Here is a 13,633-nt window from a genome sequence, read left to right as displayed (position 1 = left end):
TATTGATAGGATAACCTTTTTTCTGGGAATTCTAGAATAAAAAGTCTGTTCACTTTGCCAGCTACACATATGTAAGTAACAAACTTTGGCTTCAAATGCTAACTGAGCTCATGAGCCTCGTCTTATTTGCAGGCAACAATTTAGGATCATATGTTTGGTGTTCCCAGAATCATAAAGCAGAGCATAGGGTTTGGGGTGGGCACATGTTTGGGGTGGGCACATTTTTGGCATTTTCTGGGACAACCATAATGAGTACAGAGGATGGCATATCAATAGGAAAATTGCAATTAAAATTTTTCACACACTGCACTACATCCATTCTTTAAAAATAAATTTATGAAACACCTGTGGGGTAAAAATGTTCACATCGCCACCCCCTGTACACATTCCTCAGGGGATGTACTTTCTATAATAGGGTTAATTTTGGGTGTCTCACAGCGCAAAATCCGTGCAAAATTCCATGTGACTTTTTCTTGCAGAATTACGTCTAAATATATAAATATATTAACTTTATTGGCATTAATGCAGAAATCCCAGTTTCCACGTCCAGAAAAATATAAGTCTGGTCTTATATTTTTCTGAACTTTGGCTGCGGAATCCCATTGAAATCAATGGGGCTCGATTTCTGAAGAATTTGTGCAGAATTTGCGCAGAATGCATGCAGAATGCATGGAGAATCCGCACAAACTTTGAGGCTTTGTTCACACGGCAGGATTTCTGCATGGAATTTTCCATTAAAATTCTTCAGTAAATTCGGCTCATTCACTTCAATGGAATTCCTGTAGCGGAAATTGTGCTGTGTGAATGGGACAGCAGAATCTCATTGAAGTGTATTGGCTATAAATTCAAGCATAATTTTCATGCGGAATTCCATGCAGAATTCTGTTGTGTAAACATAACCTAAGAACCAATGTATTTCAAAGCATCAATTATGGGTCACATACAGGATTTGTTCATAGTCAGGAGAAATTGCATTACATTTTTGGGGGCTTTTTCTTCTTTTACTTCTTGTGAAAATTGAAAATTTGGGTTACACCAGCATTTTAGTGTTAAACAATTTAATTTTTCATTTTCTGCAGCCCACTGTTCCAAAGATCTGTCAAAACCTGTGGGGTATAAATGCTTACTGCACCTCTTGTTAAGTTCCTTGAGGGGTGTAGTTTTCAAAATAATGTCACATGTGGGAGGTTTCTGCTGTTTTGGCAGCCAAATCCTCTCTCTAAAAGCCCAATGTCACTCCTTTTCCTTCTGAGCCCTGTTGTGTAATTGGGTTACACATTTTCTGCCTTTTCTCCTTTTACCCCTTGTGAAAATGAAAAATATGAGGTTACACCAGCACTTTAGTTAAAAAATCTATTTTTTAAATTTATACAACCTACTGTTCCAATATTGTGTCAAACCCCAGTGGGTGTAAATGTCCACTACACCCTTTATTCAATTTCTTGAGGAGCGTATTTTCCAAAATGAAGTCATATGTGGGGAGTTTCCACTGGCCATGGAAGCTTTGTAAATGTGACATGGCCCCCAAAACTATTCCAGCTAAATTCTTTCTCCAAAAGCCAAGTGGCGCTCCTCCCCTTCTGCAATTTGTCATGTTCCAAAACTGTGTCAAACACCTTTGGGGTATAACTGCTCGCTGAACCTTTATTACATTCCTTGAGAGGTGTAGTAAGTAGTTTTAAAAATTAACTTTTGGGTGACTTCTCAAATTTTTTTGCCCCCCAAAGACTCTGCCTGTGAAATGTTCCTGGAAAAAAATACTCAAATCAAAAGGTGGCCTCAAAATACACTAGGTGCTCCTTAACCCTTTAAGGACCTGGTTTTTTCCGTTTTTGCATTTTCGTTTTTTGCTCCTTGCCTTTAAAAAATCATAACTCTTTCAATTTTGCACCTAAAAATCCATATGATGGCTTATTTTTTGCGCCACCAATTCTACTTTGTAATGACGTTGTGCGTCATTGTGCGACAAAATTGAAAAAAAAACGCCATTTTGAGGGCTTCCGTTTCTACGTAGTACATTTTTCGGTAAAAATCATTTATCATTATTCTGTAGGTCCATACGATTAAAATGATACCCTACTGATATAGGTTTGATTTTGTCGGACTTCTGGAAAAAATCATAACTACATGCAGGAAAATTAATACGTTTAAAATTGTCATCTTCTGACCCCTATAACTTTTTTATTTTTCCGTGTATGGGGCGGTATGAGGGCTCATTTTTTGCGCCGTGATCTGAAGTTTTGAACGGTACCATTTTTGCATTTATAGGACTTATTGATCATTTTTAAATGATATAAAAAGTGACCAAAATTGCACTATTTTGGACTTTGGAATTTTTTTGCGTGCACGCCATTGACCGAGCGGTTTAATTAATGATATATTTTTATAATTCGGACATTTCCTCACGCGGTGATACCATATATGTTTATTTTTATTTACACTGGTTTTTTTTTTTTTTATTGGAAAAGGGGGGTGATTCAAACTTATAATAGGGGAGAAGTTAAATGATCTTTATTCACTTTTTTTGCAGTGTTATAGCTCCCATAGGGACCTATAACACTGCACACACTGATCTTCATCATTGATCACTGGTTTCTCATAGGAAACCAGTGATCGACGATTCTGCCGCAGGACTGCTCATGCCTGGATCTCAGGCACTGAGCAGTCATTCGGCGATCGGACAGCGAGGAGGCAGGTAGGGGCCCTCCCGCTGTCCTGTATGCTGTTCGGGATGCCTCGTATCGGTACGTCCTTGGTCCTTAAGGGGTTAAAGGGGAATTCCAGGCAAAACCTTTTATATATATATATATATATATATATATATATATATATATATATATATATATATCAACTGGCTCCGGAAAGTTAAACAGATTTGTAAATTATTTCTATTAAAAAATCTTAATCCTTCCAATAGTTATTAGCTTCTGAAGTTTTCTGTCTAACTGCTCAATGATGATGTCACGTCCCGGGAGCTGTGCATGATGGGAGAACATACCCATAGGAACTGCACAGCTCCCGGGACGTGAGTCATCAGAGAGCAGTTAGACAGAAAACAACAACTCAACTTCAGAAGCTAATAACTATTGGAAGGATTATGATTTTTTAATAGAAGTAATTTACAAATCTGTTTAACTTTCCGGAGCCAGTTGATATATAAAAAAAAAGTTTTGGCCTGGAATACCCTTTTAAATATTGAGGCCTATGGTTGACTCAAGAAGCAGACTAGGGCCACATTTCATTTTTCTGTTTTGAAAATATTGGGGGCAATACTGGACATTTGGACGAGTACCCGATACCTAATCCACTACCAGCTGGTACTGGCAATCTCTGTGTGGATTAAAAAATTTGAACGACAGTCCAAGCCACCCACTCCTTAATCCACTTGTCTCAGATCCCATGGCCAGTGTGCACTGCCCTGGCACAGGCAGAGTGAGGCAGGAGGAGAGGAGGATGGATGCAAGAAGGGGAGTCCTAACTGTCTGACTCCCACTGATCAGCATGTTATGCCCTATTCTATGGATAGGCAGGTAATCTCCCTGTCCCACCCCCACATACTAAAAAAACATATACCTGTCACCCAGCTTTCCCAGTCTTCTGGAGGGACTATAAATCAGGAGACTGATTTGGAAAGTTGTGTGACAGACAGTACATAGTGCCCTGTGGGGAGTCAAAAGGTTTAAATAAAATAAAAATAGAATTAAAAGATGAGTTCTTTTTTTTCATATAAAAAGTCCTTCCCCTAATAAAAACTTAAACCCCCCCCCCCCCCCCAGAAAAAAAATATAATAAAACAAGGAGAGAAAAAAAATGAACTTTAACCCCTTAAGGACCAGGGGTTTTTCTGTTTTTGCACTTTAATTTTTTCCTCCTTACCTTAAGAAATCATAATTCTTTCAATTTTGCACCTAAAAATCCATATGATGGCTTATTTTTTGCGCCACCAATTCTACTTTGTAATGACATCAGTCATTTCAACCAAAAATCTACAGCGAAATGGCAAAAAAAATCATTGAGACAAAATTGAAAAAATACGCCATTTTGTAACTTTTGGGGGCTACTGTTTTTACGCAATAAATTTTTCGGTAAAAATGAGACATTCTTTTTATTCTGTAGGTCCATACGATTAAATTGATACCCTAATTATGTAGGTTTGATTTTGTCGTACTTCTGGAAAAAATCATAACTACCGTATTTATCGGGGTATACCACGCACCGGCCTATAACACGCACCCTCATTTTACCAAGGATATTTGGGTAAAAAAAGTTTTTTATCCAAATATCCATGATAAAATAAGGGTGCGTGTGTGCGCGTGTATACCCCGATATACCCCCAGGAAAGGCAGGGGGAGAGAGGCCGTCGCTGCCCGCTTCTCTCCCCCTGCCTTTCCTGGGGTCTAGAGCGCTGCTGTCGGCCCTTTTCACCCCCTGGTTATCGGCGCCGCTGCCCGTTCTGTCCCCCTAACTATCGGTGCCGGCGCCGATAGCCAGGGGGAGAGAAGCGGCGCCGACAGCCAGGGGGAGAGAAGGGGCAGCGGCACCCATTGCCGGCGCCGCTGCCCCGTTGCCTCCCCCCATCCCCGGTGGTATAATTACCTGAGTCCGGTCCGTGCTGCTCCAGGCCTCCGTCGTGCGTCCCCAGCGTCGTTGCTATGCACGGCGCGGCGCTCTGACGTCATGCGCCGCGCCGTTCAGCGCATAGCAATGACGCCGGGGACGCACGACGGAGGCCTGGAGCAGCGCGGACCGGACTCAGGTAATTATGCCACCGGGGATGGGGGGAGGCAACGGGGCAGCGGCGCCGGCAATGGGTGCCGCTGCCCCTTCTCTCCCCCTGGCTGTCGACGCCGCTTCTCTCCCCCTGGCTATCGGCGCCGGCACCGATAGTTAGGGGGACAGAACGGGCAGCGGCGCCGATAACCAGGGGGTGAAAAGGGCCGACAGCAGCGCTCTAGACCCCAGGAAAGGCAGGGGGAGAGAAGCGGGCAGCTATGGCCTCTCTCCCCCTGCCTTTCCTGGGGGTGTATCGGCGTATAACACGCACACAGACTTTAGGCTAAAAATTTTAGCCTAAAAAGTGCGTGTTATACGCCGATAAATACGGTACATGCAGGAAAATGTATACTTTTAAAATTGTCATCTTCTGACCCCTATAACTTTTTTATTTTTCCGTGTATGGGAAGGTATGAGGGCTAATTTTTTGAGCCGTGATCTGAAGTTTTTAGTGGTACCATTTTTGTATTGATTGGACTGGTTGATCATTTTTTATTCATTTTTTCATGATATAAAAAGTTACCAAAAATGCACTATTTTGGACTTTGGAATTTTTTTGCGCGTATGCCATTGACTGTGCGGTTTAATTAATGATATATTTTTATAATTCGGACATTTCCACATGTGGTGATACCACATATGTTTATTTTTATTTACACAGTTTTTTTTTTTTAAATGGGAAAAGGGGGGTGATTCAAACTTTTATTAGGGAAGGGGTTAAATGATCTTTATTCACTTTTTTTTTGCAGTGTTATAGCTCCCATAGGGACCTATAACACTGCACACACTGATATTTTACATTGTTTAATGGTTTCTCATAGGAAACCATTGATCACTGATTCTGCCGCTTCATTGCTCATGCCTGGATCTCAGGCACTGAGCAGTCATTCGGCGATCGGACACCAGGAGGCAAGGTAGAAGACCCTCCTCGTGTCCCACAGCTGTTCGGGACGCCGCAATTTCGCTGTGGACATCCTGAACAGCCCCCTGAGCTAACCGGCAGTGATTTACTTTCACTTTAGACGTTCAAAGTTGAATGCTGCATCTAAAGGGTTAATAGTGCGCGGCACCGCAATTAGCCATGGGTCTCGCCCGTTGTTAGAGGCCGGGCCCGACCCGCTATGAAGCGGGGCCACATCATGGCCCCGTTTTATAGAAAGAGAAAGGAGTCAGGACGTACCAATACGTCCTTGGTCCTTAAAGGGGTAGTCCAGTGGTGAAAAACTTATCCCCTATCCTAAGGATAGGGGATAAGTTTGAGATCGCGGGGGGTCCGACCGCTGGGGCCCCCCGCGATTTCTCTGTACGGGGCCCCGGCTCTCCGCCGAGATAGCGGGTGTCGACCCCCGCAGGAGGCGGCGGCCGACACGCCCCCTCAATACATCTCAATGGCAGAGCCGAAGATTGCCGAAGCAGCGCTTCGGCTCTGCCATAGAGTTGTATTGAGGGGGCGTGTCGGCCGCCGCTTTGTGCGGAGGTCGACACGCCCCCTTCCCGCGGGCTGTCGGGGCTCCGTACAGGAGATCGCGGGGGGCCCCAGGGGTCGGACCCCCCGCGATCTGCAACTTATACCCTATCCTTAAGATAGGGGATAAGTTGTAAACCACTGAGTCACCACTGGACTACTCCTTTAAGTGGTTAAAAAAAAGAAAAAAACTCACGAGAAAAAAAATATCTTGTTAATTGGTAATGGTGAGTACTTGAAAAATAGTATCGGTACCAGTACTTGATCTTAACCCCTCCTCGCTATGGGACGTATTCATATGTCCCAGCTCCCGACATATTTACACACTGGGATGTACGAATAAGTCCTGACGATCTCCTGCCCTGCTGCGCGCAGCTCAGGAGATCGGCGGTGGGGCCCGGCTGTCAATCACAGCTGGGGTCCCGCCGCAGCTGCCGGGGCCATAGTTGCATTAACCCCATAGTTGCCGTGATCAATCCTGATTATGGCATCTATGGTGTTGACAGGGCGAGGGTGCTCCCCCTGTTCACCAACGGCGGCGCCGCGATTGGATCGCGGGTCGGCCTTGGTTGCTTTGGCAGCAGGAGGTCAGATGATGACCTCCTGTATGCCTGCTACTAAATCCTGTGAGATCCAGCCCAGAGGCTGCAGTGTGTGCAGCTCATCAGGTCATACTGTGCTGCAGTACAAATGTATTGCAGCATAGTATAACTATTATAAAATATTATAATAAAAGGTTCTTCAATAAAAGTATAAAAAAAAAAAATGACCCTTTCCCAGTAAAATCCCTGTATTATCATAAAAAAACACAAATCATATACATATTAGGTATTACCACATCCGTAATGATGCGTACTATAAAGCTATAATGTAAATAATCCCGTACCACAGTAATGTATCGCAAAAATTATACCATTAAAAAGTACAGCTTGTTCCGCAAAAACTAAGCCCTCACTCATTGGACGAAAAAGGAAAAAGTTATGGCTGTCGGAAAACGATAACACAAAAAAGGGAAAAAAAAGAATCTTGCTCAGAAAAGGAAAAAGAACATAAAAAGCTATGGGTATCGCCATGACCCACAGAATAAATATAACATCACTTTTACCGCACAGTGAACACCATAAAAAAAAATAATTAAAAAATAAAACAGAACCGAAATTTTCCAGTTTTTCACAAACAATGCTGCATGTGTCAACAAAAATTCATCACTTATATAAAGTACAATGTGTCATAAAATAACAAGCTCAGAAACGCTCCGCTCAGAAAAAGCGATAATTACCATTTAAAGAGACACAGGTCAAAAAAAAAAGAGCCTGGTCATTAAGGTAAAAAAATTGGTCCGTCCTTAAGGAGTTAATTTTTTTTTTTTTTTTTAAATGGTGTCATGAAAGGTATATGAATATTTCTGGTTAAAAAAAAAAGGATCTAGTCACTGCAGCAGACCTGATGAAATCTGAGAAACCTTGGGGGGGGGGGAAGGATCTAGTCACTGCAGCTGACCTGATGACAGGAAATCTGAGAAACCTGGGGGGGGGAATTCCTATATTGAAACAAGATTTTATTTTCCATGATTGTTAGGCAAACCTAACTGCAGTGTTTCCATCAAGTGTGCCTCTAGCTTTTGCGAAACTACAACTTCCAGCATGCCCAGACAGACTACGAGCATACTGGGAGTTGTAGTTTTGTAACAGCTGGAGGTACGCTGGTTGAGAATTTTTTATTATTATTATTATTTTTTTTTTTTATAAGAAATAAAATACCTAATTGGCCAATACAGGATTGCGTTCTGTATCTTTAAGTATAAACTTAAGGAGGAGTCAGTGGACGTGAAAAGTTATGGCATTCCCTTTAAGGCCCTCAAATTAAAGGGATGTTAGGGCCGCTGGAATGAGGTTCAATGGGGGGGAAGGGTGGGATAGAGGCTAAAGATGGCTGAGCGGCACCAAGCGAGGTATGCTTCGGTCGGCTGAACGTTTGGAGGCGCTGGCAGGCGTTCGGAGCTCCCTCCATGTTTTGTGCGCTACAGAAAGGTAACGTGTCTCAGCGGGGAAGCTGAGTGTGAGGCCGCCGCTCCGAGCTGTGTGTGCCGCCGCTCCGTGCACAGACCCCGGACGGTTGTGAGGCAGAGAAGCTGCTGTGACTGTAGGTAGCGGCGGAACAGGCATCCTAGGCCCTGGGTAAACGTGAGCTACCGGGGACATTTGTCAGGTGTTACAGTGAAGCAGTGGGGAGGGACATGGTGGTCGTCTATCAAAGGGAAACCTTCACACAGATGACGCTACAGGATGTATGAAATGCGTCAGCTACTTATGTGGAGAACCAATGCAATGCTGGCTGCAGATGGAATAACTAAGCCACATGCAACTCAATAAGACTCAGATAAATTTTTTCCCCCTTTTTGGCTTTTTCATATCATTTTATTTTTTATTTTTATTTTTTTAAGGGCTTGTTCACACTATGGAAAATTAAGGCAGAATGTCTGCAGGGAATTTTGCACAAATTCTACCTTGCATTACACTTCCATTTACTTCAGTGGGTTTTACATTGCTGTGTTGAACTTGATGGACATATATCTTTTTTCGACCATATGTATGTAACTATGTGTTCATACAGCAGAATTTCCATGTTAGAATTGAGGATCTGAATTCCAGTGGAAGATTGAGCGAGTTCAATCTTCCAACGTCCGTATCTGGAACTAAAAGCCCATAAGTGAGTGGGACTTTGCTTTTAGTGATAACTTCTGCAGCAAATTCTGCAAAAAAAAAAAAAAGGTGCAGATTCAACATAATGTACAGCTAAGGCATTTGAAACTAGTTCAGGAGCTCAACTTGTTTCATAGGCAGAGTATTGGCTGCTATCAGCAGCTGGGATTCACCACTAATGCTGGATATCAGCGATTACACCCATGTCTGGCATTTAACCATTTAGATTTTGGCCATTCACAGCATCTAAAATTGCAGGTGCCGGTGAGAACTTGGGACCTCATTAATACATTATGCCGATCCTGATCAGTTAAAATTATGTCTGGAAGCCTTCTGCTTTTGTCTGTGCAACTGATCGTCGATATACTAATACAGCTTGTCTCAGGCAGACTGTACAAATAGGCAATAGAATGGTTGGTTGCTTTTTAGTTCCCTATGAGGACTTAGAAAGTGTATAAAATAAGAAACATGATTAAAAATAAAGGCCCCTCCTTTAATAAAGATTTTAACCTCTTAGGGACCAAGGGCATACAAGTACTCCCTTGTCCCACGCCTGCACTTTGAAGCACGCTTATAAGCTGAGCACGCTTCATACCCAGAAGGTCCCGGTTGCTATCAGCAGCCATGGCCCACAGTTAATGCCGGACATCATGCCTGGCATTAACACTTTAGATGCTGCGATCAAAGTTGATTACAGTGTCTAAATGCAGGATTTAACATTGCCAGTTATCTCAGGGAGCTGATTGGGACTCCACAATTTCACAGCGGATGTCCTGATAAGCTGAGTGGACGGCGGGAGGGACCTTACCTGCCTCCTCGCTGTTTGATCGCAGCCTCTGCAGCAGGGCTGGAGTCCTGCAGGAATGCATGGGAACAAAGTTCCTGCACTTTTCCAAAGCAGGAACCCTGTTCCCATTACAAAGAGTCCTGCTGGACTAGTCCTTGAAAGGAAATCCTGGGTGAGTTTCCACACTTTTTCTCCCAGGACTTGACCCCTGCTCTGCGGACTAGACCAGGCGAGTGCCAATAAGCCAAAGCACAGCATTGAACCAGTGTATGCAATCGCAAGATTGCGTGTTATATCCCCCTATGGGGACTAAACAAAAAGTTAATTAATGTGAATAAGTCCCTCCTATAATAAAAGTATAATTAAAAAAATAATAATAATAATGTACATAAATATGTGGTATTGCGGTGTGTAAATGTCAGAACTATTAAAATTTAACGTTAATTAAATTTCACAGTTGAATTTGGCCAAAAAAGGCCAAATTACGTATTTTGGTCACTCTTATATACCATATAAATGAACAAAAAATTATCAAATTTCCATCAAAATAAATATGGTACCAATAAAAACTACAGACCACGGCACAAAAAATATTATCCCTCATACGTCACCGTATGTGGAAAAATAAAAATGTTATAGGAGTCAGAAGAGAACAATTTTAGGCATACTAATTTTGGTGCATGTTGTTACCGTATATACTCGCGTATAAGCCAAGTTTTCCAGCACAATTTTTCGTGCTGAAAACGCCCCCCTCAGCTTATACTTGAGTGAACAAAAAACGCTTCTGGCTAAGCTGTGAGGGGATGGACCAGGCCATCCATCTTCAGCCATCTATGCTGTAAAGACCGTCCAGTGGGGAGGGTTAGTCATTCCGGGCTATCTATCTTCACCGGGAGGCCCTCTTCTCAGTTCCGGGCCGGCCCCGAACTAGTGAAGCTGCATTGACGCCACCGTGCAGGGGTGTCCCTGCGCATCGTCGTAGTCAACGCAACATTACGAATCCGTGGCCGGCCCGGAGTGGAGAAGAGGGCCTCTCGGTGAAGATGGATAGCCCGGAACGACTGGCCCTCCCACCGGACAGTCCCTGCCGCATAGATGGCTGAAGATGGACGGCCTGGACCAGCTCACCCGTCCTTCCCACCGAGAAAGCAACAACTGGGGAGGTAAGTAGAAAACAAAAGGGGGGGGGGGGGGGTCTGGATTATGACTAAGTGATTGACAGGCGGTGATGATGACGGGGGTCTGGATGATGACGGGGGGGATGATGACATGGAGGAATTATGTATTTCTCGCCCTAGGCTTATAGTAGAGTCAATAACTTTTCCTAGGTTTTTGGGGTGAAATTAGGGGCCTCGGCTTATATTAGGGACTGCTAATGCTCTAGTATATACGGTAGGGATCGACCGATTATCGGTATGGCCGATAATCACGATTTTGGGCATTATCGGTATCGGCAATTACCTTGCCGATAATGCCCCCACCGCACCGCGAACGCCCCCCCCCCCCGACCCACCGCGTCGCACCCCCACCGTAGTGCTGGGCGGTATACCGGTATGGATTTTTGCCCATACTGCTATACCGGTCGGGCCCTCCCCCACCCTCCGAGTCAATAAAAAAAAATAACTTACCCGTAATGTGGGTGGTCCGGGCCATCCATCCTTCCTTCCTGTAGTGTCCGGCGCCATTCCGGGTGGAGGGTGCACCGGTCGGGCTGTCCTTCTCCGGGGGTCCTCTTCTCCACTCCGGGCAGGCTCCGGCCTAGTACGCTGCATAGACACCGCGACGTCAGGGGCGTCGCTGCGCACGGGCGTCACTGCGCAGCGGCGTCTATGCAGCGTACTAGGCCGAAGCCTGCCCGGAGTGGAGAAGATGACCGCCGGAGAAGAAGGACAGCCCGGACCGGTGCACCCTCCACCCGGAATGCCGCCGGACACTACAGGAAGGAAGGATGGATGGCCCGGGCCACCCTGACAGGTAGGGGGAGAGAAGCGGGCGGCGGCGGCCTATGGCACCGCAAAAGCCACTGCAGTGCATTGATTTAAAGCGCCCGCTTTAAATCAATGACCTGCAGCGGTGTCGAGGGGGGATAAATAGCCGATAACTTATACCGTAATATCGGTATAAGTTATCGGCTATCGGCCCTAACCTCCACCGATTATCGGTATCGGCCCTAAAAAAACGATATCTGTCGATCCCTAATATACGGTATATATATTTTAAAGTAGTAAACTTAAACCTATATAAATTGGGTAGTATTGTAATCGTATGGACCTACAGAATAAAGATTGCTACCAAAAAGTGCATTGTGTAAAAACTGAAGCGCATATCATGTCATTACAAAGTACAATTTGTGGTGCAAAAAAACAAGCCCATATATGGGTCTGTAGGTGGAAAATGAAAAGGGTTATGATTTTTTGGAAGGGGGGGGGGGGGGGGAAACTAAACTGCAAAAATGAAAAATGGCCTGGTGTTCAAGTGGGTAATCAACACATTTGGTATTGCGTGCAAAAATGTCCAAACTATTAAAACATAATGTTAATAAAATCGCATGGGGAATGGTATAAATGGGGAAAAAAAAACCTTAAGGACACGGCATACATGTACGTCCTGCACCCGCTCCCCATTCTATGATGCAGGCTTGATGCTGGTATTAACCCCTTAGACACTGCAGTCCCAGCAGCTCAGCTGAGCTGATTGGGACCACTGCGGTAAAACCACAATGTCACGATCAGCTGAGAGAATGAAAGTTATAGGGGTCAGAAGATGACAATTTTAAACATACTAATTTTGGTGCATGTAGTAAAGCGATCTTTACTTCTGCCCTTCTAGTGGTTGCCAAACTGCAACTCCCAGCCTTTGGCTGTCTGGGCATGCTGAGAGTTGGAGTTTTGCAACATCTGGAGGGTCACAGTTTAGAGACCACTATTACAGTGGTGCCCAAACGGTGGCCCTCCAGATGTTGCCAAACTACAACTCTCAGAATGCCTAGACTGCCCAGGCATGCCTGGAGTTGTAGTTCTGTAATATCTGTCTCTAAAGATTTAGCAATTTTCATGAAAATTTTGAAAATTGCTGCTATACTTTGAAGCCCTCTAATATTTTTCAAAAAGTAAAAATATGTCTATTTTATGATGCCAACATAAAGTAGACATATGGTATTTGTGAATCAATATAAAATGTACTTGGAATATCCATTTTCCTTACAAGTACAGAGCTTCAAAGTTAGAAAAATGCAAAATTTTCTAAATTTTCCGGAAATTAGGGGATTTTTCACCAAGAAATGATGCAAGTAACGCCGAAAATTTACCACTAACATAAAGTAGAATATATCACGAAAAAACTATCTCAGAATAATCGGTAAAAGCATCTTAGAGTTATTAAAGGACAACTGCAGCGGTATGACACTTATCCCCTATCCACAGGATAGGGGATAAGTGCTTTATTGTGGGGGGTCTGACCGCTGGGACCCCCCCGCGATCTCCCTAACGGGGCGCTGCCATTAGCGCTCATGGTGAGTGCTAAGGCGCGTAGAGGTCGACGGTGACACCCCATCTCCTTCCTGTCCCCATACAGTTCTATGGGGAGGCGTGCCGCGGCCCCGTACAGGAGATCACAGGGGGTCCCAGCGCGATCAAACACTTATCCCCTATCCTGTGGATAGGGGATAAGTGTTAATCACGCTGCAGATGTCCTTTAATGCTTAAAGTGATGGTGGTCAGAATTGCGAAAAAGGGCTGCGTCCTTAAGGGGAAAATGACCTGCGTCCATTAGGGTTGTAAGAAAAAAATCGATTCGCGCGATTATCGCAATTTTTTTGTTCCACGATACTGAATCGATTTTAAAATTCTGAGAATCGATTTTTTTTTTTTTATAAATTATTATAATTAACATTTACTGTATTTCACT

At 44.0% G+C, this 13,633-nt stretch overlaps 1 protein-coding gene across 5 annotated transcripts in view; it reads left to right on the top strand.

Moving 5' to 3' along the window:
- The first annotated feature begins 8,150 nt into the window (after window positions 1-8,150).
- Window positions 8,151-13,633, top strand: part of ZNF524 (zinc finger protein 524) — a 37,780-nt gene continuing 32,297 nt past the window's right edge. Inside the window, exon 1 of one of the 5 annotated variants that reach the window (XM_056543260.1) lies at window positions 8,151-8,268. The gene's annotated coding sequence lies outside the window, so the exon portion shown is untranslated. The other 4 variants (XM_056543266.1, XM_056543264.1, XM_056543263.1 and 1 more) reach the window with 4 other exon arrangements.

Source organism: Hyla sarda, chromosome 10 (genome assembly GCF_029499605.1).
Source record: "Hyla sarda isolate aHylSar1 chromosome 10, aHylSar1.hap1, whole genome shotgun sequence".
NCBI lineage: Eukaryota > Metazoa > Chordata > Amphibia > Anura > Hylidae > Hyla > Hyla sarda.
This window is presented reverse-complemented; position numbering and strand designations above follow the sequence as displayed.